Source organism: Lichenostomus cassidix, chromosome Z (genome assembly GCF_008360975.1).
Source record: "Lichenostomus cassidix isolate B80296 chromosome Z, HeHo_3.0, whole genome shotgun sequence".
Taxonomy (NCBI): domain Eukaryota; kingdom Metazoa; phylum Chordata; class Aves; order Passeriformes; family Meliphagidae; genus Lichenostomus; species Lichenostomus cassidix.
This window is the reverse complement of record NC_139511.1, coordinates 2,154,656-2,180,326: the sequence shown is the minus strand read 5'-3', so window position 1 is coordinate 2,180,326 and position 25,671 is coordinate 2,154,656.

The window sequence follows — 25,671 nt, the reverse complement described above, 5'->3', positions numbered from 1 at the left end:
ACTCAAAATCCTTGACACTGGGAGATAAGGAGCAGGATGATGTTTTCCTTCATCACTTTCATCCATCAGGATTTTTTGTTCAGAGGTAATCATGCCCTACAACCCTTACACAAAATTGTTCAACTCAAGTTATCAAGAAAGTTACAGAAATTTCCTCTTTCCTGAAGAAAACTTCTAAATTGTAGGAAGGGATAGCAAACTCCTCTAGTGGGTTTCAGTTATTAGGAATTACAGAGTGGAAAAAATGAACTCTCTGAAAGCACACTGTTCATTAATAAAAGAGGTTTAGCAAAAATTTAATCAGAAAGGCTACATTACGAGCAATTCTTGAGGTATTTGAGATCAGAAAACAGCCACTTTCCCACAGGCTTCTCTGATTTCCTTGTCACACCCCTGAACACCACTTACATTTTGGAACATTCAGCTCTGTGAGGCCAAGGCTCAAGCTGCCTTCCACCATGCCTCCCTTGGCAATTTGAACTGCAGTGGCACCAAATGCTGGCCTTTATTTCAATGTTTCCCATTCCTCTAACATGGATTAACATCTGATGTGTTGGGTGCTGTGTGGGGATGCAGGAGATGTGGGTTTTGAACATTTCTTGTAAAAGAGGGAACAGGATGTGTCTGACCCAGGGGTGTTGGGCTGCTTTCACCTCTCATTGGAAAGATCCTGATTGTTTTGCTGACCTTTGGGAAAGGGGAGGATCTTCCTCTCTGTTCTAAAATAAAAGAACACTTAAGAAAAGTTTCAAGCTCGCCCACCTCAAATAGGAAGAACAACTCAAACTTTGGAGGCAACTGGAGTTTTAAATTATTCATTTCCTCTGAAATTTTTATATTTTTTACCGTCTAGGGTGGTTTATGTTGCAGCCTGGTTTCTATGATATCCACTTTGAAGCATCCAACTCCCCTGCACATTGTAGAGGAAAAACTCCTAAACCCTCACCCTGAAATTCCACCGAGGACCTGGTTATTGATCAGTTTGCTCAACATCACAACCTGTGATAGGATCAGGGAGCTCAGGCAGGACTTTCCAAATCCTCTGCTAGCACTTGACCCACTCTCTCTTCATCTGGCTTACACTCAGCAGAAGTTTTATTCACGCCAACCACAATCACAGCAATGAAATATAGCCCAGAACACGAAATGATGTGCACATGTGGGGTGATCAGAGACTCTCCCTTGACTCCTGTGAGGTGCAGAGCATCAGCTGAGGACCAAAGCCATTAGGATATATTTCATGGTGCAGCTCCAGGAGTATGGTTGGGAATGGCCTTGCTGCAGCTTTCCCTAGGTATTAGGGATGAATTATGTGGGGGAGAGAGCAGATCCATCAGCTTGGCTCACTTCCTCTGTCACAGCAGAGCCCTGCAAAGCTTCATCAGCACTGCCAGCACATCCTTTCATCTCCCTACATCTCCCTAAACATGCAGCAGGGAGGTGATAACCAGATCCTTTGTGCACGGAGGAATATTTAAATCTCATGTCCTATGGGTGTATCTCGTGTGTAAAAAGCTTCATCTCTGCCACCACCTGATACATAAATTCCATTCAGGGGAGCAGGAGGAGGTATCCTGACCTTCCACTGCTACTTCCTGCTGCATAACCTCATTCTTTCTTGAGGTGACTTTTTCCCCTCACACTGTGAAAAAGAAAGTAACTGTGTAATCTTTCAGAATAGTACAGCAGAAATGTTTTACTATAATGGAATGAAAGTTTCATTTGTCACAGAGTTCTGACTGCAGATTTTTCCATGGTATGCAGTGTGTTGGATCTGTACAGTGACACAGGTAATTGAGCCCATGTGGACTCTGATTTCCCACCTGAGAATCAGGGTTTACAGCTTTTCAAAAAAATAAGAATTAGAGTATGTTACAGAATACTCCCTGATATTACAGAATACCGGAATCATTAAGGTTCAAAAGACCCTTTAAAATCATAAAGTCCAACCATTCCCCCAGCACTGTCAAATCCATCACTGAGCTACATCCCCAAGCACCATGTTTAGAGCTCCTCTAAATATCTCCAGGGATGGTGAGTCAACCACTTCCTTGGGCAGCCTGTGCCAATGCCTGACAGACCTTTCAGTGAAAAATTTTCCTTTGTGTCCAATTTGAACCTCACCTGGCACAGCTTGAGGTCATTTCCCCTTGTCCATCGTCCTTGTCCCCTTGTTCCATTTCCAAAATCAAGTGAACTCTCTCCTCTTCAATTTCAGTCCTCTAAATTACAAGGAATGATTTTCTCACAGGTGCTTGTGGAACTTTAAAACTGAATTGCAACATCTTGGGTTTTTTTTCCCATAACTGCAGTTCTTGCCTCTTTCCTGTTTCAGTGCTGATATATAAAGTCATGATTTTGGCTCTCCTTTATGGGAGCTATGTAAGTAGTTACAGCAGATGTTTCATTTTTCCATCAGAATGTTGCCACTGGAATACAGAACACAAACTTGAATCAGAATTAAATTTTGCTGCCTTGAAAAAAAAAAAAAAAAAAAAAAAAAAGCAGCCTATTTTACTTATACACTTCCAGGTGATAAAAAAAGCATAAAAGACATGTATCATGACATGCTATGATTACTAAAGCAGGCTTTAAAATAGCTTGATAATAATCCCCAGATCTCCCATACAGCCAGGCCTAATTAATTCCCCTTGATTACCATCTGAAGTAGCACAGCTTTGCTTCAGTCTTTCTTCCTAATAGCAGAATAGGTATTTTCATTCACACAGTTCTGAAAGGTTAGGAGCCAATGCCTTTTTCCAAAATGCCATTTGCACCACGACTCTGTGTCTCAGCTGAAATCTAATCTTGCTCTCTGGATAAACAGAAGCAGAATTGATAGAGAAAGGCATTTCAGATTATTACTTTAGAACCTATGTATGACTTAAAACTGGTTATAGACCATGAAGTGCAATGATGCACTTGAAGGTAAAAGCAATGTGCCTTCATTTTTGCTCATATGAAGAGAAACAATATCTTAGAAAGAAGTGGCTCTGAAAAGACTCAGATCATGGCAAGCAACATGAAAAAGTCCTTCCATTTTACTGCTGTTATTAATTCATATTTTCATTAAAAGGTGCTTTTTTTCTTGCCTTGAGTATCTGACTGAACAGAGTCACAGACAATGTGCTCTGGCTGACTCTGTTTTAACAGGGGAGTTGAACTAAACATCTGCAGGTTTCTCTTCTAAAATCCACATTTCTAAGATTTGACCCTTTGATTCTTGCAAATTTGAATTCTGCAGTTTTTTATTGGTGAGGAAGATATCTATTCCTGTTTTAAAAATTACAAGATCTCACTTCATCCTTGGAAAGTTCTTATTTAATTAGTCATGTTCTTGTTTATAAAATTATGTTTTATTTCCAACCTACATTATTGTAGCTTTTAAAAAAGTGTTTGGTGTCACAACATCTTTCAAGACATTAATGTGTGCTAACTTTTGATACCATTACTGTCCTTCTAGGTTTCATGCAAAGAGAGTGCTCTCACAGTCTAATAAATTTTGAATAGTCCCACCCATTTGTCCAGTTAGAAGATGTAAAAAGCCTCCTCTATCATTATACACACCAAATATGAGCTTACCTGCAGAATGAAGGCATATGTAACAAAATATTCTGCAATAAAATGGAGCTAATTGATATCCCAATCTCCACTGGATTTTGAATTATCATTCCTTTCAAGGTAATCTGTCTTCTGTGTCAATCCGACTTCCTGAAATGCTTTATTACCTGGAATGATAAGAGATTACATCAGTAAAATGATGTAAATTACATCAGTAGAATGTAGGAAGTTACAGCTTTTCCAGACCTAATGCACATCACAATCATTAATTTTGTTTTTTACTATTTACAACAGTTTTTACTTTTTGTACAATGGAGAGGCACACAGACTATACTCCAGCATCCAAACATTTCACTGACTATATTTTTAACTTCTTCACACAGACATTATACAATATTTCCTGAGGATGTTAACTCACTTTTTCCTCTGGTACATTTTTACTTTCCTTTTAAATCTCGTTATAACATTAGAAATGCAATTGTCCATGTTCTATTACTATACAAAAATAAGATACAAATTAAAGATTGCTCTATTTAGGTCAGCACTATGTTTTCACCTCTAGAGAGAGTCTAATGGTACTTATAAAACGTTTTTCATAATTTTTTCAAATTAATGTAGAAATATCAATCAACCAGTAGAGGAAGAGTTTACAAAGCAACTCCAGGTGGGGCTTTCTTTTAAGGAAAAAAGCCATCTTGAATTCCATCGACAACATTTTAAAAAATCCAGGGTGAATTGGAAATTAGTTTTTTAATTAGAATGCAAGACTAAAAAGTCAAATCAAAACAAACAAACAAACAAATAAAAAAACAAACAACAAAACAAAACAAACAAAGAAGAACAACAAACCAAACCAACCAGCCAACCAAACAGACAAAAAACCACAAACCCCATAGTTTTGAGTGATGTAAATTCTCATCACAGTAATTCAGTTCAGAAAAACTTCAGCTTCAGGAGAACTACACATCTGTACGCAGCAGCTTTCATAAACTGGCACTGCTTACTACATTATTTTATTTCTTGGTCTCGTGTGGCTTCTCATTAAATATTATTGTCCTCTTTTGGCACTTAGCTGTGATAACGTGAAAGCAATACAGATAAGAAATTCATTTGTTAAGGATGAGGGATTCTCCTAATTGGAAAGGAATATTCCAAAGAACAATGTTTCGTTGACATGGGTTTGATACCTGACTGGTTTGATAAGGTAAATAAGACTCAGAACAATTATAGGCTGCCAAAATGTAGGCTTCACAAAGGATGTGGTTGAATTCAGCTGAAGTTCATGAAACTCTACTTTTAATTTAAAAAAAGAAATGCCATTACTCTTTAGCACATCAGATCTAATTGGCTGTAATCCACTCAAATGAGTAAGAATTGTTATGACATAAAATATATTTGCCATCATGCATAATTCTCTTGGCCTGAAAATTTTTCACTATATTCTTAAAATATGCTGCTCCATGAATAGCCAAATGGAATATGTCCAATTAAACAAATAAAACTTTTATTTTTAATTAAAAGTTTCTTGTGTTTTGACTCAAAAATATCCAAAGAACTGTAAAATAATGCAGATCAAAAGTAAAATTGTCTGAGGTATGATCTATATATTTCTTCTTTTTTACCCATTATTTCCCCACTGTAGCTCTAGTGAGTGAAAGAAAAAAGAGAAAAGCATGAACTGATTAAAAAAGTCAATTTTTTATGCTCTATGAAATAAAATTTTCATTTTTCCAAATGATTGACTGAAATGAAACACTTCTGAAACTGCCTCCTGCTAAAATTTTTGAATGTGTTTTGATCAATTTAATTTTGCACAGCCTATTGCAGTGTGAAGAACACCTGTCAAACTGAGATTTGATAACCTAGTATTTAAATTTTCAACCAATATGGAATTTTAACTTAGCCTTTAAATAGGTTTATATCTTAAAAGACAGTTATTGATGGTCCAGATACATATATTTAGTTTAGCCCTGTTTCTTTTTAAGCCTGACTTGTGCACTAGAAATTAATTACAGCTTTGCAATGTTAAATGATTAAAAATTAAATTACTTCCAAAAAATTTTACCAAAAGTCGTTAGGTTAAGAAATCACAGTGCTCTAAGTCCTTCTTTTCTTGTAGCAGTGGAAGCAATTTAAAAAATGAGCTAGAAAATTTGAATATCTATTTGTAATAATATTTCTTTTGAAAACAAACCAAGGTTTGCTAAAACAAGAAAATGGGGGACATAGATCTCCATGCATAAGTACATGATTTTTAGATGAGCATTATTAGCTGGTAAGTGCAGAATTTAAAAAGCAGATGTTTCTGTCAGAATATACAAAATCTTCAGACTATTGGTGAAAATGAGAATGGGGACAGGAAAATCACAAATCAGTGAATTCAGCAGTGATGGAGGATATTCTGTGAAGGAAGAACAAGAAAAATTAATTCAACCTGTGCTGCTAATCAAGGTGAATGAACAGGCAGGAGTGTGTTTAGTCTTGGACATGTGAGATACACAGCCTGGGGCAATACAACCTCTGCACTTGGGAAGGCTTTCCATGCAAGCAGCAAAACATGGCCCTGCAAGCTGTTTATCAATATGCTACAGTTCCTGATGCACAATAAAATTCTTGGTTTCATTCACTGGAGTAATTCTGGAGACCTGTGAAAACGACAAAGCAAACGCTTGTTCATCAACACGGAGAGCAGAAACCATCTCTCAATAGGCTGCAGGATTCAGAACTGATTGCTGTGATGATTTAATCCCATATTAATGGAAAAAGTCTTCTAGAGTGGGCTGAAGGGACATTTCTCCCATAAACCCAGACTCAGAAATTACAAGAGACTTGAAATTTCTTTTTCAGGAGACAATTTTCCCGTTGGCCTGATGCTTCATTCTGTTTTGCACAATGTGAGCAGCACCCCAGACCTCACATATTGAGCAAGGTAAATAATTTCAGAGGGAATATCAAAACACCCTTTCATGACCTTTGAGAAAATAGTATTATTATCCTTGCAATATGATTGTATATAAGTAAACCCTTATTTTGAAAAAATCCTCTTCATATCTATGACTAAACAAGAAGAAGAAAAAGAAGGAAAGGTTTTGTTTGTTTTGAGTTTTTTCATGTTTAACCTAGGTTATACTTACTTGGAGGCCTGTGATGTGTTGACCTTTGCTGAATATCAGGTGCCCACCAAAGCTGCTCTGTCACTCCCCTCCTGAACTGAAAAAGGCAGAGAAAATGAAATAAGAGCCTCCTGGGTCAAGACAAAGGCAGGGAGAGATCACTCATCACTTACTCTCACAGGCTAAACAGTTTGGGTAAATTAATTTGATTTATTACTGTCACTGAAGAGCCCAGCCTTGGCCAGCAGTGGGTTGGACATGGGAAAAATCTTCCAGAAGCTTCTCAGAGAAGCCACCCCTCTATCCCTCACTGTTCAAACCTTGCCACTCCAAATCCAGAGTCACCCAGGAATGGTGTCCTTGGGAATGGCATTGGGAGGGAGGGGAAGCACAAGGCCAATGAAAAGAAGCGCAAGCATTGTTCTGCAATTGTTAGAAATGGACACGCTAGATAAATCCAAATTTATCATTGCAATAAATTACAGGTACATCTCTAGGGTCAACCCTGTGGAATATTCACGTTTCCTTGGTGCAATATCCTGGTCTGGAGCCAGTTCATCCCAGGAGGAATTAATACAAAATGTGCATGAAAGCTGCTACAGGCTCTGCCCCTACACAAGAACCAATTAAAAAGTCACACTAATGCATTGCCAAACTTGAGAACCCTTTTTCCTTTCAGTTGCTTTCTTTTACACTTAGTGACAGATATATCCAGACGCCTATCTTTGTAAAAATTTAGCAGAGAAACAGAATGTTGCTCCCCATCTCCAAAAGCTGAGGCTCCATACAGTGCTGCACGTTTCTTCTGGGCTCAGAGTGATGATTTGGAGTGGGTGGCTGTGCAAATGTTAGAAGAAAGATGAGTGATTTGGGAAGCTTGTAGTCTGTTGAATTGGTGGTTCTGGTGGTGAGAAGAGTTATGCTGTGTGATAACAAGCAAAATGCCAGTAAGCTGTTGCAGGCAAAACTTGCACAAATTTATGAGCGAATGGTGATGCTTTGAAAAGAATAGCTATCCTGAAACCCAAAGGAAGAGATACGGAAGCATCTCTTATCTAATTAGGTTTTCTGACTGGGTTTTTTTTTGTTTTTTTATCAGCTTACTTAATAAAATAATTGTTTCCTATAATTGATTATTTAATCAATAACTAGTTGTTGATTATTTGGGGGGAGTGGGTTTCCCCCTTGTTCAAGAGGTTCAACAATGCTCTCAAAAAAGTTCTAAAAGGTAAATACCTTTTCTATGACCAGAAATGGGAAACAGGTTACTACTCTGCTTCTGAGAAGACCAATGACTATGGCTATAGTGCAGCTGTGTTAAATCACAACGTGCCCCCAGCAGAGGAAAAAACTCACCACGTGTAAAGTTTATTAGCTAAATTCCCTTTGTTTCCTGTTAGACTACTGTGCAAGGCTTGCAGGAATAACCAAAATCATGAGGATGATTATTAATGTGTGAAAAGCCACTTGCATGCTTCATTTTAAATGAAAAGTCTTTTTCATTCTATCCTTGTCTGAGTGCAGGTTGTATTATTGAATTGGAGGAAATCTGCCTGTTCTGCTGCCTTGCATTAGTGGTATGAAGATTTTCATCCTGCTGGTGCCCTGTGAAGCTCAAGCTCCTTCATTTTCCTGCCTTGACACTAATGTGAGGCTCCTGCTTTTTACAGAAATGCACAACACCTGCCTGTGAGAGGCCACTGGTAGTAGCAGAGCTCAACCAGGTCCCCGAGGTCCACAAGCATTCAGCAAGGGCAAAGCATTAGAAAATGAACAAGTTGATGTACTTTTAGAGGTCTCTAATGCCTTGTTATTTTAAATGATGTCACTCTCACAGCTAGTACTGGAGGAAGTTAACCAAAGTTAATTAACGTGCTTTGGCAGTATGCTCAGTTTAATTATTCTGCTGCATTCTGTTAGGGCAGAGTATCCAGATAGTAATACTGATAAAAATGCCTTGTAAAATTGCTATCTTGGCTGAGGGCTCTGTGCCCTGAGTAACTGCTCTTGTGCCCTGGCTGCTGAGCGGTCTGTTCTTTATTGAGTATACTACATGTACATGGCAGACTGTTTCTAGATATACAGCTGCCATGGCAAATAGTGGGTTAAATAATGTTGGGATACGAGGAAAGGCTGGCAGAGCTGGCATTGCTCAGCCTGCAGAGGAGAAGCTCTGGGGTGACCTCAGTGTGGCCTTCAGTGCCTGAAGGAGCTGCAGGAAACATGGAGAGAGACTATTGACAGGGGATGGAGGGACAGGACACAGGGAATGGCTGCAAACTGCCAGAGGGCAGGGATGGATGGATATTGGGAAGGAATTGTTCCCTGTGAGGGTGGGCAGGCCCTGGCACAGGGTGACAGAGAAGCTGTGGCTGCCCCTGGATCCCTGGCAGTGTCCAAGGCCAGGTTGGACACTGGGGCTTGGAGCAGCCTGGGACAGTGGGAGGTGTCCCTGCCAGGGCAGGGGTGGCACTGGATGAGCTTCAATTGCCCTTTCCAACCCAAACCCTTCTGTGATTCTGTAATTCTATGATTCTGGGATCCTCTGATCCTCTTATCTGACTTGATTCTGACAGTTGAAAGGAAACAAATCCTCACCAGTATTTCACGTGTTGTAGTCAAACTAAACAGAAGAAAGGGGTGATGTTTTAATGGTACAATACTGTGTTTATAGTTCCAGGAGATCCATTGGGCTAATATCCTACTCAATCAGCACTTTTGCATTGCTCAGAAGTCTCATTTTTTGAGGAAAGAAAAGAGACTAAATATGGTATACTGTATGTACACAGCTTAGAGCAGACGTGGCTAGCATAGTTGTAAAAGTATGGCCAAGGAAAATCCAAGGTCTTTTTTTGTTGTTGTGTTTGTTTGTTTGTCTGTTGGAGGCAGGGCTTGGGAGCTTTTTTTTGTTTGTTTGGATATAAACTGAAATAAATCTTTTGGGTATGGCTTCTTGATGGGGGTGAACATTTAGAAAAATTGGGTTTTCTGCCAGCCTAAGAGAAAACCCCACTTGCATTTCTTTGTGCACCTGTGAACAGCCCACAGAAAATGCTTTTCAATAGTTAAAAATAAATTGCATACAAGGATGAAGAAAACCAGACAATGAAATATCATTCCTATCTGTTTTCTTCTGGGTCACACTGTACAGGCTGTCGTGACATGAATTTCTGATTTTACTTTTACTGATGTACATGAAAACCCTTGACATCTTAGACTTGCACCTGAAGACTCCTCAGGAAGGCTCTTTCTATGTTACACCCCTCCTCGGGGTGGAAAATGTGCCTCTGTGACAAAACTATGGATACTCATCATCACCAAAACTCCTCTATTTAGACCAAAAAAGACTGCAAGGTTTCTGAGGAAACAAAATTAAATATTACAAAAACAAACTTTACCTGGCTGAATAAACACTACCAAGCTCTGGGCCTCAGCAACTGAGGGTCTTAAGGGTTGATAAGTATTGAGGTCTTTAGCATTGATCAGTGTTCTGTTGTCCAGTGAGAAATGTAGATTTTTTAATTGAAAATACAGCTTGGCCATGCATGTTAGAATTTTCTCAGTCTCTCCTGGCATCCAAGCTGAAGTGACAAATTTTTTGACTTGATGTTCCCAACAAAATTAATGATAATAGCTAGGCAGCATGCCTCCATCTGTGAGTTTGCATGCAAAGTTGAGGACAGAATGCCACATGGTGCTAAGACAAAACCATTCTGTGTTTTACAACACAATAACATCAGGAGAGAGGCAAAAACTTCTGCAGTTGTCATGTGGCAACCCTCCACAGATGAAAATCCTGCAGATTTAGGGTATGGCCAAACCAATTGATTTAGATCAGAGCACAGATGGAAGGGTAAAGGCATTCCCCACTCCCTGGATCTGGCTTTGGGAGGTGATTTATGGTCTGCAGCCCTGAAGCCTAACACAGCTCTCATGTCCAGAGAGCTGTCAGAGCAGTGGTGTCACACCTGGCCAGGGACACAGCTCAGTGCTGAGGCAGGACATTGCTGGAACATTCCAACTGCACACAGAACAGATTACAGAAATGCCATGGGTTAAACCCAGCTCCTCTTTCTCAGGCAAAAAATATTCTTTCAAGGCTTTCTGTAAGTGAAAATATATCTTCTTCCTGCTTTATAGAGCTCCTTGAAATTCCCCACGAACCCAATCTGTAGCAGCTGCAAAGGACTTATTTTGGAGCATTTCAGCTCTCTTTCTCACCCACAATGCCCTCATCAAATGGGTTTGTACCTCAATAATTGAAATGCATTTTCCTTTTCTTCACATTCAGATACCTTTTTCCATTTGGCATCCTCTGCAATCTTGTTTTCCTTGTTGCCCATTAACAAAACACATTAGGAAAGCCTCTGGGTACCTTTAGAGAACAAGTATTGATTTACAAACTTGTGTGGAAGAAAAAAAATTGTTTCTTTCTGAGAAAATGATCTCCTCTGAGATGTCAGACTGTTTTGACACTGAGTTGACAGATAGCCTCGCTCCACTCTAACAATTACATTCTAAAGAGCCTCACTGATTAAAACCTGATTCCTCTAATTTTGATTTGGGACTGCCACATGTCGCTTATTCAGTCTTTGCAATAGAGCCATTGAAAATCAACATAAATACCCTTGTAAGCAGGAGAACATGCTTGTAAATTTCCTTTGGGTCAAAAAGATTAATTTGTTCTATTAATTAGCATTCAGGCCACTGAGATTTAAATACAACTTGTGGAATGCTAAGCAAAATAGTCTACAAGGATCTAATATCTACTTTGTTCTAGTTGATTAAACACAGCACAAGTGCCACTGGACCTCTTGGAACTACATAATATACTTTTATACCCAGATGTCCCAGTTTCTCCTTCATTTGCATTTACTCAGACTTTTAAACTGCAGTACTTGCTATCAAATCTCCCAAGCAGAGAAAGTCTGAGAGAAATTAGCTTTCTTCAGCCCAGTGCTTTTTTTCTTTTTCTTTTATTTTTTTCCTTTTTTTTCTTTTTTTTTTCTTTTCTTTTATTTTTGATTCCGTTCTTCCTGACCTTCCTGTATGGCCTAAACCTCAAATTAACTTCAGGAAGAACTGATAAGCTGTTGAGTGGTTTTATTTGTATCCAAATAAATCTATCTGTATATATATATATATATATATATATATACACACACACATTTTACACATTTTAAATTTTGTTTTATTCTTATTCTTATTCCATAGTCACAAGCTCTTCTTGCCGTGCTCTAAGCATTTCATCCACTGAAGAATTTAGCACTGAAGGACATTTTTTAAAAAAAAATCTCATTAAACAGTAAGTAATTTTAAGCATTTTTTTCTTGTTTAAAACACAATGCTTCCTGTTATAAGGCCTTTTATTTTTTAACCTTTCTTTGAAAGAAAAAAATCAACATTTCACCTTCAGATTCATCATCTTTCACTAACATGTAATATAGTCAATCACCACAATTGCTTATTTTTTACTTGCATGCCATAAGACCAGGTAAATCCTTTTTAGTCCTTTTTTCCCCTCATGTTTCCAGCTATCCTCCCTGTGCTACAGCAATATCTGCCCTACTTTATTCAGAGTCCTAAATCCACCACCATCCCTTTTTAAAAGCTTGTGAATGGATTCCTGGGAACATAAGAAATAGGCCAATGGTATGGGGCGAGCCCTGGGGCAAGTAACTGAAATAACAAAGGTCTGAGCTGCAGAGAACATCCCTGTTGACACTAATAACCAGGATATGACAAAATAAGTGCAAAGTTTCCAAAACTATTAGAATGTCTTATATTTAGAGAGTGAAAAAAGGTGGTGTGCCTATAAATTCTTGTGAGTTTGTACTGTCAAGGCTGTATTTATATATTTTCATGGCCGTGTGTGTCCACCTGCTATGCAGAAAAAATTTTCATTAATTGCATTCATTAAGAATACATTTTTAGTTCAGGTTTGCTAGGTATAATCCATAACTTTGGAAAGTGTAACTGGAAATGGGACAGAAACAAAACAAAAAAGGAAAAATAATGGTTAAATGAAATTGTAAGGTGGGCCACTCATTTACTGAAAACTGAATTAATCAGTAAAGGGTGTAATCCCTAAGAAATCCAGGCTTCACATGTGCTAGGAAAAAATCCTCCTTATTTAATTAACAAATCACTCATATCAACCTGAGTAGGAAGCAATTCAGAGAAAATTATAGAGTGTATATTACATAGTTCAGCTTTTAATCTTAAGCAAAAATGTCCTTGGAGATGTACTCAAAAAGGCTCAGTCTCAATGTTTTACTAGTTTTCTATAGATGAAAGGTAAGATTCTCAGCTGGTAAAAACAGGTACAGCTCTACACTGTCCAGCTTGGGATAAAATATTTGTGAACATCTGAGAGACCAATATGTTGCTTTCCACAGACCAATGTTTAATTATTTGTGTGATCAGACATGAAAATCTTATTATTTTCATCAAAAACAACCAATGTCCTTCTGGCCTTTGAAAGTCACAACTGTATTTGTTAGGTGTGAGCTCTTCTTTCAAGTACAAGGAAAAAATGTTCACTTAAAGAAGATTTCAATTTTTTTCATCTGTATATATTTTGTGAATTTTCATTCCCCCAACAGCAGTGATTAGTCTACTGATCTTTTCATTTCACTTGGAAGAGACAGCAAAACCAGGGAAATGTTGTTTATTGATGTATTGCTATCATTGCTGCAGTGACAGCTTTAGTCATACTCTGTGTGAGAGAGTCATTAGCCAAATGGAAATCTGAGGCCAGAAAGCATTCCTGATGTTCAATGAGATAGCTCAGTTATTTGAAAAACACTGTGTATTTCATCACAAAAACCTCAAATTCTTTCCCAAGATAATTTATTTTCAATCAAAACTTCAGGCTTTAGAATTCAAAGCGGTGCCACCCAAGCTTTGTCATTGCTTCTCAATATTTAAATGGGTTTTGGTGGTACATTTTTTCCACCCAGATCTCTACACCTGCAGCAGACCTGTGTTGCTTGGATGCTGTCGCATCCATGGGGTTCCAGTTCCATGTTCCTGCATTGGTTTTGTACACATGAAAAGCAGAGGACCAGCTTTTTTTAAATCTTAAAAAATTTTACTTTTGCAAGTGAAAACTGTGAGGGTTGAGCTGCGCTAGCCTAAAATCAATCTGAAAAAGAAATAAACTCTCGATATTCTGTGCTAATACAACCACAGAGTTCCTCTTCTGAGTGGTATTGATACTAAATTAATTGTGTTATTCTATTTTCTGAATATCTGAAAAAGCCTTTCTATCCCAATGACCTCATCAGTCTGTCTTCCTTTGCAAAATTGAAGTTCTAAATGTCATAAATTTTAATGTGAAAATCCTCCCTTCTTTTCATTCTGGCATTTCAATATAACTTGAATAAAATTGCTTGGCAATGGATTGTATTTAAATAAAAATGAAAAACAACAGTTACCAAAGAATACAAAAAAAAATCCCACAAACAAACAAAAACTTTTATCAAAACAGTTCAAGACCCACCAACTTTTTAATATAAATGTAATACAGAAATAGTTTCTGATTATCATTCTCCTTTAAACTTTAATTACTCCTAAACCAATTTCTCCTTTTTCGTGTCCATGCTTTCAGCCAGTTTTGATATCTTTACTAGAAGCATTGTGCACATTTGGCCACTTTAGTCCAAACATGCACATAGGACTTGTACATTTGTACTAAAGAACTTACTATCTTCCCAAGGATCTGATTACTAGAATTTGCATTTTCCATCAAGGATTAAAAAATCACCAGCGTAGAAGAACCTTTGTTGTGATTATGAACTTTGCATCATTCTACATTGTAAAATTATCAAGTTCATTGAACTAATTTCAGATCTTCATTAAAACCCAGATTACAAAACTTCCAAGATTTCTGATAACAGATTAAAAAATGTTAATCTATTATAACACGAAGGCTGTGCATGAGAAACTTCTTGTGAATTTTCAATAGTGATGAAAAATTTCTTCCAATGAGGCCTTCTGCCTTGTTCAGAAAATTCAGGAGCTTCATTTCACACATGCTCCTGGGCTTTCTGGCTATTTGCAAGGCATATCATACTGTAAAATATTAATGTTTATATTAGAGGTCCTTAGCAAAACAGATTAAACACTAAAGCATCAGCCAGCATAAGAAGCTTAGGGTCTTATCCTGCAGAAAAGCAGATGTTGGTCTGCAGAAGCTCAGACTCACACTCCCAGGGCCTACTTTTTCAGGCAGACGTAATGCTTTAACATTCACCATATAACATTGCACTGCTAGAGGCTTGAAAATGTTTTCCCTCAAGCTGTTCATCCCCATTTCATTCACTGGGTGCAAAAAATGAATTTATGGTTGGGAATAACCTTGGACAGGTGAACTTTTCTGTGGGTTAAACAGATAGCTGATAGCCGGGCCCAGAGAGGCAGGGCCTGGTGTTGCATCCATTTTGTGGTGTCATTCCTGGTGTTTCCTGAGGCCAAATTCTGTTCAAAATCATTACTGACAATCTGGATGAGGAGATCAATTGCTCCCTCAGTGGGCTTGTGGATGACACCTGGGTGGAAGTGTTGATTTGCTGCAGGGCAGGAGGGCTGCAGAGAGGTCTGGACAGGCTGGACAATGGGAAAGGCCAGTGGTGTGAGGGTCAACAAGTGCCAGGTGCTGCTCTTGGGTCACAACAACCCCTGCAGCTCCAAGCTGGGACAGAGGGGCTGGAAAAGCCCTGGGGTGCTGCTGACAGCAGCTGGACATGAGCCCAGGGGTGCCCAGGTGGCCAAGAAGGCCAGTGGCCCCTGGGCTGTGCCAGCCATGGTGTGGCAGCAGGAGCAGGGCAGTGACCATCCCTGTGCTGGGCACTGCTGAGGGATGACCTCAAACCCTGGGGACAGCCCTGGGACACTCATAAGGGAGACATTGAGGGTCTGGAGAGTGGCCAGGGAAGGGAACAGAGCTGGGAAGGGTCTGGAGCACCAGGATAGGCTGAGGGAGCTGGAAAGGAGCTCAGCCTGGAGCAAAGGAGGCTCAGGGGGACCTTGTGGCTCTGCACAGCTCCTGACAGGAGGGGACAGCCAGGGGGTCAGGCTGTGCTGCAGGGAACAGGGACAGGAGGAGAGGGAACAGCCTCAGGCTGGGCCAGGGGAGGCTCAGCTTGGACAGCAGGAGGAATTTCTCCATGGAAATGTCCAAGGAATGCCCTAGGGTGTGCAGAGCACTCAGTGGGTGGCGATCAGGCACTGGCTGGACCTGACAGTCTGGGAAGACTTTTCCAACATCAGTGATCTGAGATTCTGAGAACGAGGGAAATAACATGTCATAACACACTGAGCTGCAGATATATGTTGGACATCAGTATTTCTGTGCTAGGATCACCTTTAATTGTGAGTTATAAGAATGACTACCACAGGTTTGCAGACACAGCTGGGGAAAATGAGAATGTGCTACCATCAAACCAGGAATTCTACCACATGAGGACACAAGTCAGAAGCTACCAAGCCCACCTGAACCAGAGTCACCCATCCATACAAATTGCTATAAACAAGTTGTGAAGACCAGCAGCCTAATGACAGACTTCCACACCTTCTCTTTTCTTCTTTTTGCCCTCCAAACTTTTTTAAGAACCGTCTGGAGAAATTGACACTGAGAAACTGACACTGCAGACAGATATCTACCCAAAGTGGTAGGGTCTGTCTGATTCCATATATTAGCTATGCTTTATTCTTGCAATACATTGGGCTTGGACCCTAAATTCTATATTTACATACCGGTCAATGTTTATATAACCTCATTTCATTGGTTATTTTTTCTCTGAGCTATTTTCCATGAGATAAAAGCTCTCTAGGGTGAGAATTCCAATTTTACTACTGTCATCCGTTTTCATTACTGTCACTTTCAGAAATAATTGAGGGAAACTACTAAAAAAGATATACAGAATATCTTATTTACTTCTTCTGTGAATACATTTTAATCATTTCATGGGAAAAGGCAATTTGCAGTCTGCATTTACAAAACTTAATTTTATTATGGTACATTAAGACTTGGTTAATTTTGTGAAACTCTTACAAATTGTTACTTCACTGGTTTATGTCAACCTGTAAAATTAGTAAACTTTTCTCAAATTTTACAAGGGAAAAAAAATTAATGGAATGATGTCACTGCTGTTAAAATTTGAGGTTATTATGAAACATGCTTTTAGAAAGAAAAATATTGCACTGCTGTTAAAATAAATGTCAGGGTAAAATTTGTCTGGCACTTTCTTTGTCCATTAGTGAATTTCCTTTTAACATTCCTTGCAATTGACTTATTACATTAGTTATATTTTCTTAATAGTCAAAACCCTTTTATTTCCCACAATAGCAGAAGAGCCATGTATGGCTTAGAAAGAGCCAAAAGCACCTTCAAAGAAAAGTATGGAATCCTGCTGATTTCAGAAGTAGCTGCAAAAACCAACTTGGCCAGTTATTGTGGACATAATTTAACTTTGACACAATAAAAGAAAGAAAATTCCTAGAACCTTGGCAGGAGGGTGGTCAGTTGAACAAGTTTCCAGGTAAAACATCAAGCTTGTCAAAAGTTTGGTCTTAAGTTCATTTTTATTGTACACTTAAGCAAAGACAAACAAGAGTTTTGTTTCAGAGCTAGAGGAGGTTCAGTACTGGGAAAAGTGGTGCATTTAATATCAGACATGTGCTGGTTTGTAACACAGGTACTTTCCGAAATTTCCTTTTTATTTCAGTTTAGGTGCACTGTAAGCCTGGGGAGTCTTTATGTGATTACCATCTCTTCCTGGGGATCTACAGGAAACCTTGGATTTATGAAAATAAAAATTTATGAGAAAAACTTAATAAAAATATCACAAGCTCCAACAAAGGCTTGACCTAAACAAAGAAGTGAATGTTTTGGTCAGGCAAATCAATTTTTTCTCATCTCTGCAGCACAGTGCTACTACTTAATTAGTCATTCCCTGACAAAAAGCATTTTGAAATCTCTTATGAGGACAGAGATACAGGGGCTGTCAAATTACCATCCATCGACTTCCCCAAAATTGTCTAAGGCAGCAGCATAGCACCAAAAGAGCTCTGTTTGCAAGTGTGCACAAAATGACAGGATGGCATCCAGAGGGAGCTGAACATCCCCAGGAGTGTCCCATGGGAATCTCAGGAGGTTCAGCAAGGCCCGGGGCTGCTGCTGCCCCTGGATCAGGCTGGGGATGAGCAGCTGGAGCAGCCCTGGGAGCAGCCCTGGGGGTGCAGTGGGTGAGCTGAGACCCCAAACCCTGAGCTGGGCTGAGACCCCAAACCCTGAGCTGGGCTGAGACCCCAAATCCTGAGCTGGGCTGAGACCCCAAACCCTGAGCTGGGCTGAGCCCCCAAACCCTGAGCTGGGCTGAGCCCCCAAACCCTGAGCTGGGCTGAGACCCCAAACCCTGAGCTGGGCTGAGACCCCAAACCCTGAGCTGGGCTGAGACCCCAAACCCTGAGCTGGGCTGAGCCCCAGCTGGCAGCAGGCAGGGGGATTCTGTCCTGTGCTGGGCTGAGAGCTGAGCTGAGAGCTGCCCCAGCCCTGGGCAGCACAGCAAGGAGCTGCAGCTCTGCAGCCAGGCCAGAGGAGCTCCAGCAGGAGCAGAGGATGGAGCAGCTCTGCTGGCAGAGCTGGCATTGCTCAGCCTGCAGAGGAGAAGCTCTGGGGTGACCTCAGTGTGGCCTTCAGTGCCTGAAGGAGCTGCAGGAAACATGGAGAGAGACTATTGACAGGGGATGGAGGGACAGGACACAGGGAATGGCTGCAAACTGCCAGAGGGCAGGGATGGATGGATATTGGGAAGGAATTGTTCCCTGTGAGGGTGGGCAGGCCCTGGCACAGGGTGACAGAGAAGCTGTGGCTGCCCCTGGATCCCTGGCAGTGTCCAAGGCCAGGTTGGACACTGGGGCTTGGAGCAGCCTGGGACAGTGGGAGGTGTCCCTGCCAGGGCAGGGGTGGCACTGGATGGGCTTTAAGGTCCTTTTCCACCCAAACCATTCTGTGCCACTGAAGTTAAAATCTGCACTTTACACACTGAGCTCCCAGACAGCCAGTGGCACTGGTTGACTCACTTATCCCAGACAATCAGCCTGCAGCACCTTGCAGCTTCCATCTCCCCCTCGCTGCTGATCCCCAAACTCCTCCTGCCCAGCACACCTGAGCTCTCCCCACAGGTACTGAGTGGCACTGACTGCACAGCTCCCTGCAGCAAGGCTGCCACAGAGCAGATACATTTGATTAGTTACAGGGTTTGCAGCACAAATCACAGAAATAATCTACACACTATCTGCTAAATACAATCATATTGATTGATTAAATGTTAAATAATCTGCTCATATAATAATCTACTGAGGTGTTCTACATTTCCTGTTGCTCTGTTCATATATCTTACAGAAATATGTGGAGAGGTCAGAAATTCAAGAGTGACTTCTTAAGGGAGGTGGGAAAATATTCCTAATAAAGGATGCAATGCAAAATTGTGACACCTCCAGGCTACCAACATTTGAGAAGGGTGTCACCCTGAAATAACACAGCTGATTGGTTCTTCTCACCTTTCTCTACCTGAAAATACTTACAGAGGGCCCCAGGGATTTACCCTAAAACCAAAAATGACAGGAGCAGAAAGGAACCTCTGCCATCCATGTTTCATTTCTCCCTGTCCATAGCCCTTATCATTATTACAATGGAAATGACATTTGGGAGCATGGGACAGTCTGGCACGTTTGAGGACCTTGCTGTGTAGAGGAAACACTCCTGTGCTGCAGTGCTGCTGTAAATCTCTTTTTGGGGGAGTATTTCAGTGTACTTCACAATAACAGAGTCAAAATTTGATATATCATAGGGGAGCTTTTCAAGGTAGAGTCCACCCAGCTCTGAGGATAAAGCATGTTTAGCACAAGAGATCCCATTCCATTTGGTACTCAGTAAAGTAATAACATTGAAATGGGTCAGGAGGAAAGGCTTTCAAGGAAATACAGATACTTCAGAAAAAAATTAATTAAAATATATTTTGAATTCAACAAAACATTTATTTACAATTATAAATATTTGTTAATTACCCATAAGTTCTAGCATTCATTATATATATATGAAGTAATAGGAACTTTAGATATAAACATAACAGTTCAGAAAGAATTTTAATTTTGCATCCACTATTGCAGTTCATGATTTCCTCACTGCTTAAACAATTTCTAGGTAATCTGATAAAGCACAATTTTTTTTTTCTCAGAAATGGAAGAGAAGAGTGAATTGGACTGTGTTCAACAGTTAATTAAAGACAGTGTTTTTATAAGTGTAAGCTCAAAATGGACCCAAGACAAAAGTACCCATACTTGATCACAACCAAGAATGGTGTCTCCTGAGCCTCAGACCCTTTGGCACACATGAAACATAGAGTTCTTGCAGGAATTCCGTAAGAAATTGAGGTCAAGGCACTTCTGACAGCTCAGCTGCTCTCCTTTCCTCAGTGGCACATCTTCATTACAGGACTTCACACTCCAGGTCTCAGTTTCAGGAGGTTCTGAGTCCAGCAGAACCAATCCCTGCCCAGCTGAAGGACACCTCCCAGCTGCAGGAAGATTCTGCCTGTCCTCCCTTGGCTGAGGAAAAGCACAGCACAGAGTGCAGAGCCAGGGAGGTTCCTCCAGCAGGCCTTTTGTGAGAACAGACTTTTCTCAAGTCATGACTGCAAATAAGGCTTGAATTTAAACTCTCTGGGATGCAGGAAACGTCTTCACCTTGCTCCGTGGCTTGGGAAAAAGAAACTGCAACCAAAAGAAACTAGTTTCTAGTAGTCACTGTGTTAGCAGTGAAAAACTGTCAAATACTTTTCCATGAGAGGTTGTCTTTTGTTTTTTCCTTTTTGCTTCTCATCCTAAGGTTGAGTTGCTTCTCTCCTCTTTGATGATGTGTTGTGCAAGACTATTCAAAAAGTGCCCCAGATTGCTGAACTCGGTGGAAAGTTCATCACTGACTTCAGCAGAAGTGCATGGCAGCTGAATGGCTGTGAAAATCCTACTGCATTGTAATTATACACAGTGAACTGAAGGCTTTTTTTCTTTTGGACTGTGCATCTTTTGAACTTACACATGTGAATAACACATTTGGGTTCCAGGGGTGCTCTTGGTGAAATGATGGAAATAAATTCTGCCACTAGGAATGTCAACAAGAGATTTTTACATTTCCAGGGAAAAAAATAAGAAAAACTTTTCAGATTATTTTTTGTCTTTTTTTTCTATTTAGTTTTTGCTGTTTAGAATGGCAAGGGGGAAATAAACTCAATTTATCTGAAGTGGAGGAATGAACTGTTCTTTAAACACTAATAACGAAAGGGAAACAATATCAAAACAGCATTACCATCCAGTCTGCAATCTTACTTGTAGAGCTCAAAATACTGAACAAGGAGACACATAGTTGTGTAAACACTGAATTTTGGTTCTATACTCACACTTTGAGGCTTGGTGCCTTTTTGAATCCTCATTTCATATTACTTCAATTTTACCTGCAATATGTGGTTCAAGATTCATCCAAAGCAGATCATACTTGTTTTAAAAGAACTAAGCCAAGTTATCACTGTATGGCTTGTTGTGCCAAAATAAAAGCCACTTACCAAATAACTCAGAGATACTTATTGTCTTTAAGATTAACAAGTTTTAAGGAAACTTAGTAAGATTTTCAGTCTTGGAAAAAAATAATAATAATAAAAAACCTATAAAGCTTCCTGTGCAAATTTATATAATTAGTCATGGTTAAAAGCTTAAAGTATTTTTGTCTTGTGTTCTTTCCTTAACAGCACAAAGGAAGTTGGTAATTTTCCTGCTTTCCAGAGTTTTAACAACCTGCAGAAGAATTTGAAGCCCAGCTTTAAAAGTGTCACAGCAGAAATGGCAAAGAATCTAATTGCTGGATATTTAAACCATACAAATACACACACACAAAAAAAAAACCAAACTCTTCTGCATATGCATTTCTCAGTATAGTCCAGAGGAGTAATAGGTAATGTAAATAACAACGTCCTGCAATAAGTGTCCCTTTGGTCAAAAGTAGCACTTTTTTCCTTAGGAAATGCTATGGTGCATTGGGATTGTGTCACCTGGCAGGAAGACATGGGGCAGTTGAGCAAAGGGGGTGGGAATAGACATCCAGAAGGGAAACAGAAAGAGGGGAAATGAAGAAAAAGATGGTGCAATACTGATTGGCCTTGACTGGACAAGATTTCCCAGCAAGCACAGGCAAAATGAGATGGACAAAAACTTGTATTAGCTGACCTGAGACTCCTCAGTAAACGACCTACTTGTGAAAACTTTCTCCTTTTAAATTACAAGAGGAAAAGTTATCATTTGGATATTTATATGTGAGTGGAGAACAGAGGGAGGATTTCTGAGGGTGGCATGATCATGCCTGGAGCACATTAGGAACTCAATTTTTAATTTCATTTCAAGCCATCCTACATTCATTTAAAATAAGCTATTTTTCATGGAAGAATAGCCTGCAAAAGGAAAAATAAAATGTTAGAAGGATTTCTAAAACCAAAGAGCTTTAATTCCATGGACACCCAGAGAAAGAAAGAATAATGCAAAACACTTTTAAGTAAAAATGACAGATTTTAAATTTAGCAAATATTATTCTGTCAATAAATAAAATTATCTCCAAAGTATAGATTTGATGTTCTAAAGCAATTAAAGAAACATAAAATGTGAAATCTGATGGAGCCATTAATTCCATCTTAGAGACAAAGAAATGAATGTTAAATCTACAGATGAGCTCAGAAAAGGGAATTTAAGAAGGAGTTTTAAATTTTCTCTTCAAGGTTTCAATTGTCTGATTAATTAAAAGAGCAGCAAGAATTCTGCAATGACGTAATGGGCTCCTTAAAAACTTTCAGCATTCAGATTTCCTTCCCTTCTCTAGGATGGTTGGGTTTGTGATGCTTTTTTGTTTGTTTCATTTTTCCTTTCTCATTTCCTTCTTATTTTTCAGGTATAAATTTTTACATGCACATAACTATAAAGGGGTGGAGGTTTTGCCTTGAAGTTTTGACCAGAGATTTGAAAGGAAGATGCATTAAAAACCTGTTGAGTGCCATCAGCTCAGAATGACTGATGTGTGAGTTTCAGAGGGTGTGTAAGCAAGGAAGAACATTTTGACTCTGGTTTTACTTTTGGATGGGGTTGGGTTTTTTGAGATTCTGAACATCTCTGGGGAAGTCATAAATTCTCCTGACTCTCAGTGACTGCAGAGCTACTCTGTGGTTTGTTTCCCAGATTACTGCACAGAGCCTGATCCCATCAAAGCTCCACAATGTGAATAACACAATCTCCCTGCCAGTGATGGCTTTGGAGAGTCCTTTTGCCTGAGATGGAGAAATCCCATTTTCCAGGTGCTTTTGGCATGTGTCTGAGCTGGAGATCCCAGCAGTGACTCCTCAGGCACTCTGCCAGTGAGGACAGCTCTGCCCTGGAACAGGGCTCAGGGGAACCAGCAGAGGTCTGCTCTGACTTTGCAAGAATAAATGAAGGAAGAGTACCTAAAACCACCAATCAGCCTGACTGAGTCCCACTGGAGCTACTGATGCTCGAGAAAGCCAAGGATGAATGAGAACAATGACTCTTCACAGCTCAGCAGGTATCCTGTAGCCTGCAGTGCTGCCTCAAGAGGCTGCCCAGCTCTCAGCAGTTTGGGGTTTTTCTGAGGCAGAGACATGTCACACCTTTGCTCTGAATTGCTTTGAGGAGCTGTCCCACCCTGTGTTTGTTCATGCCACTTGTGGTTACAGGTGTGAGTTCTCCCTCCAGTCCATCCTGGGCTGCCTGCCTCTGTCACAGATGGAACAAAGGTGTTCAGAAGCAAATCAAATGTGACAAATAAAAAATAAAATAAAACTCTGTGCTCTGGGCTCAGATATGGGGTGATAACCTTGCTCACTCTCCATCTGGAATGTGAAGTGACCTTGCCCATCAGTGGGATCTCCTCAGATCCCACTGCCTTGGGCTGCAGGAGCTCTGAGCCAATCCTTCTGTCTGTCTCCTTGCTCAGCTCTTTAATTTCAGCTCTTTAATTTCAGCTCTCATCATGTTTTAGCAGCTGATCATCCGAAAACACCTGACAGAGCAGACCTGTCCTGTGGGTTTTGCTGCTCACGAAGAGTTCCTTCACTGGATGGTGAGAAGAAGTGAACAATTCATCTCATCTTTGATCCAAAATCTCATCTAACCTGGAGCACATCAGACCATTCAGCTGAGCTGCTCTCCCTTGGCTAGGAAGGGCAATGCTGGTGTCTAACCTGCAGCATTAAGGATGTGAAAAGGGCTTGGAATAATCTGTTTTTCCTAAATCATTTTACTGCTAAAAACATCCTAAAACTGATGGAAATAATGTGACCTACTGACATTTTCTGCCAGTGACTGTATATTCTATTCATCTATTTTTGTGCTCTATTGTGTGATTAAGCAGTTATTGACATATGTGAATGCACACAGAGACTCAACTGTATGCAAAATCATTTCTGTCAAAACCCACTTGCATCTAATAGTTTTTCTCTATTTTATAATTATTTTCAACAATCATTTTGCTATTCTGAGAACACAGGAAGGAGATTTCTTATTAAATAAGTATCATTCTGATTTAGCAATTTCAGTGCAGTAAATTGCTAATTATTAATTATTTTCTCTGGACAAATAGAGAAGAGTAGATTTTCATTAGGATTACTTTAGACTCATTTTCTTTCTGGGGAATCTTTTGTAGGGAGAAACATGCTTGTAGGACAATAATATCCTCTAAGTTTTACTAAATTATTAAGTGCAATACATTAGACCATTTAACAATTACCATGACTTACATGTTTTCTAAGCTATTAAAGGTTTTTTCCAAAGTCTAATGAGGTCGATTCACTTTTCTAAGCCAGCTCATGGAGTCATAAGGACCAAGTTTTCACTAACTCAGATTTTATAAACCAAACAACTTTTACAATCTTGAACCAAAGCCCACTGAACTGGGTTAGTTGCAAAGACAGAAAGGGTAATACACAGAAGAAACAGAGCAAGAAAAAGCTTAAGGATTCTGTAAAGGCTGCAGAGGAAAAAGTGTTGGAAATATTGATTTGCAGTAATTAAATAATGTAAGTAGCAAAAAAAAAAGTGTTTTACTTAGGCAAGTTTCATTTAATAGGAAATAGGATGCTTGACCCTGCTGGAAAACTCTTTAACATTATGGAGTGCATCACACAGAAAATATTCTTGATTATTGACTCCATACAAATGTTCAGAGGAAGAATATAGGCAGAACAGTGAGAAACAAGCAGGAAAGATTTTCTGCCATGAAGATTTTCTCCTGACTCTGCATAACTGGGGAAGTGTTTAGCATGAGCACCATAGGCAAACCTGCTCTAGGCAGAAGTGTTTGTGTGACTGAGTTGAACTCATTTGGCATCAGATCCTCTACCCTGCAGCTTCAGGATGCTCAGCAGGAAGAAAAGAGCAGTGCTCTTGATTGGGGTTTGATGTTCCAGTGACATTTTTAACTGGCATGAGTGCTTCTGCCCAAAATGTTCCTCTGTTATAAGAGCAGGGGCAGTGGATTCCTACTGCTCACTCATGAAATGTAACACTTGTAGCTAAAACACTGTTTGGGCATTTATTTCACAAGGAGTTTTGAGGATCAGACTTATTCCAAAGAAAGACCTTTTGTTTTGTTTGTTTTCCTCAGCCTCAGGACATCCTCTGCAAGAGTTTATTTTTACAGGTAACAGGGGTGAATAATGTAATCTGAAAATTTCATATTATCTTTTATTCAAATTTGATAACTAAGCAATGCTTTCCTAAAATCACTTGTATCATTGCAATATTTAAATCCCTGTCACAGTCTGGAATGATTTTTGAAATCACATCCAGAGTCCTGTCATTGTAAAATGGTGTTTCATCTTGAGAGTCTTTCAAAGATAAGGTAGATAATGCTGAAATGATATCTTTTAGAACTTCTATTTCA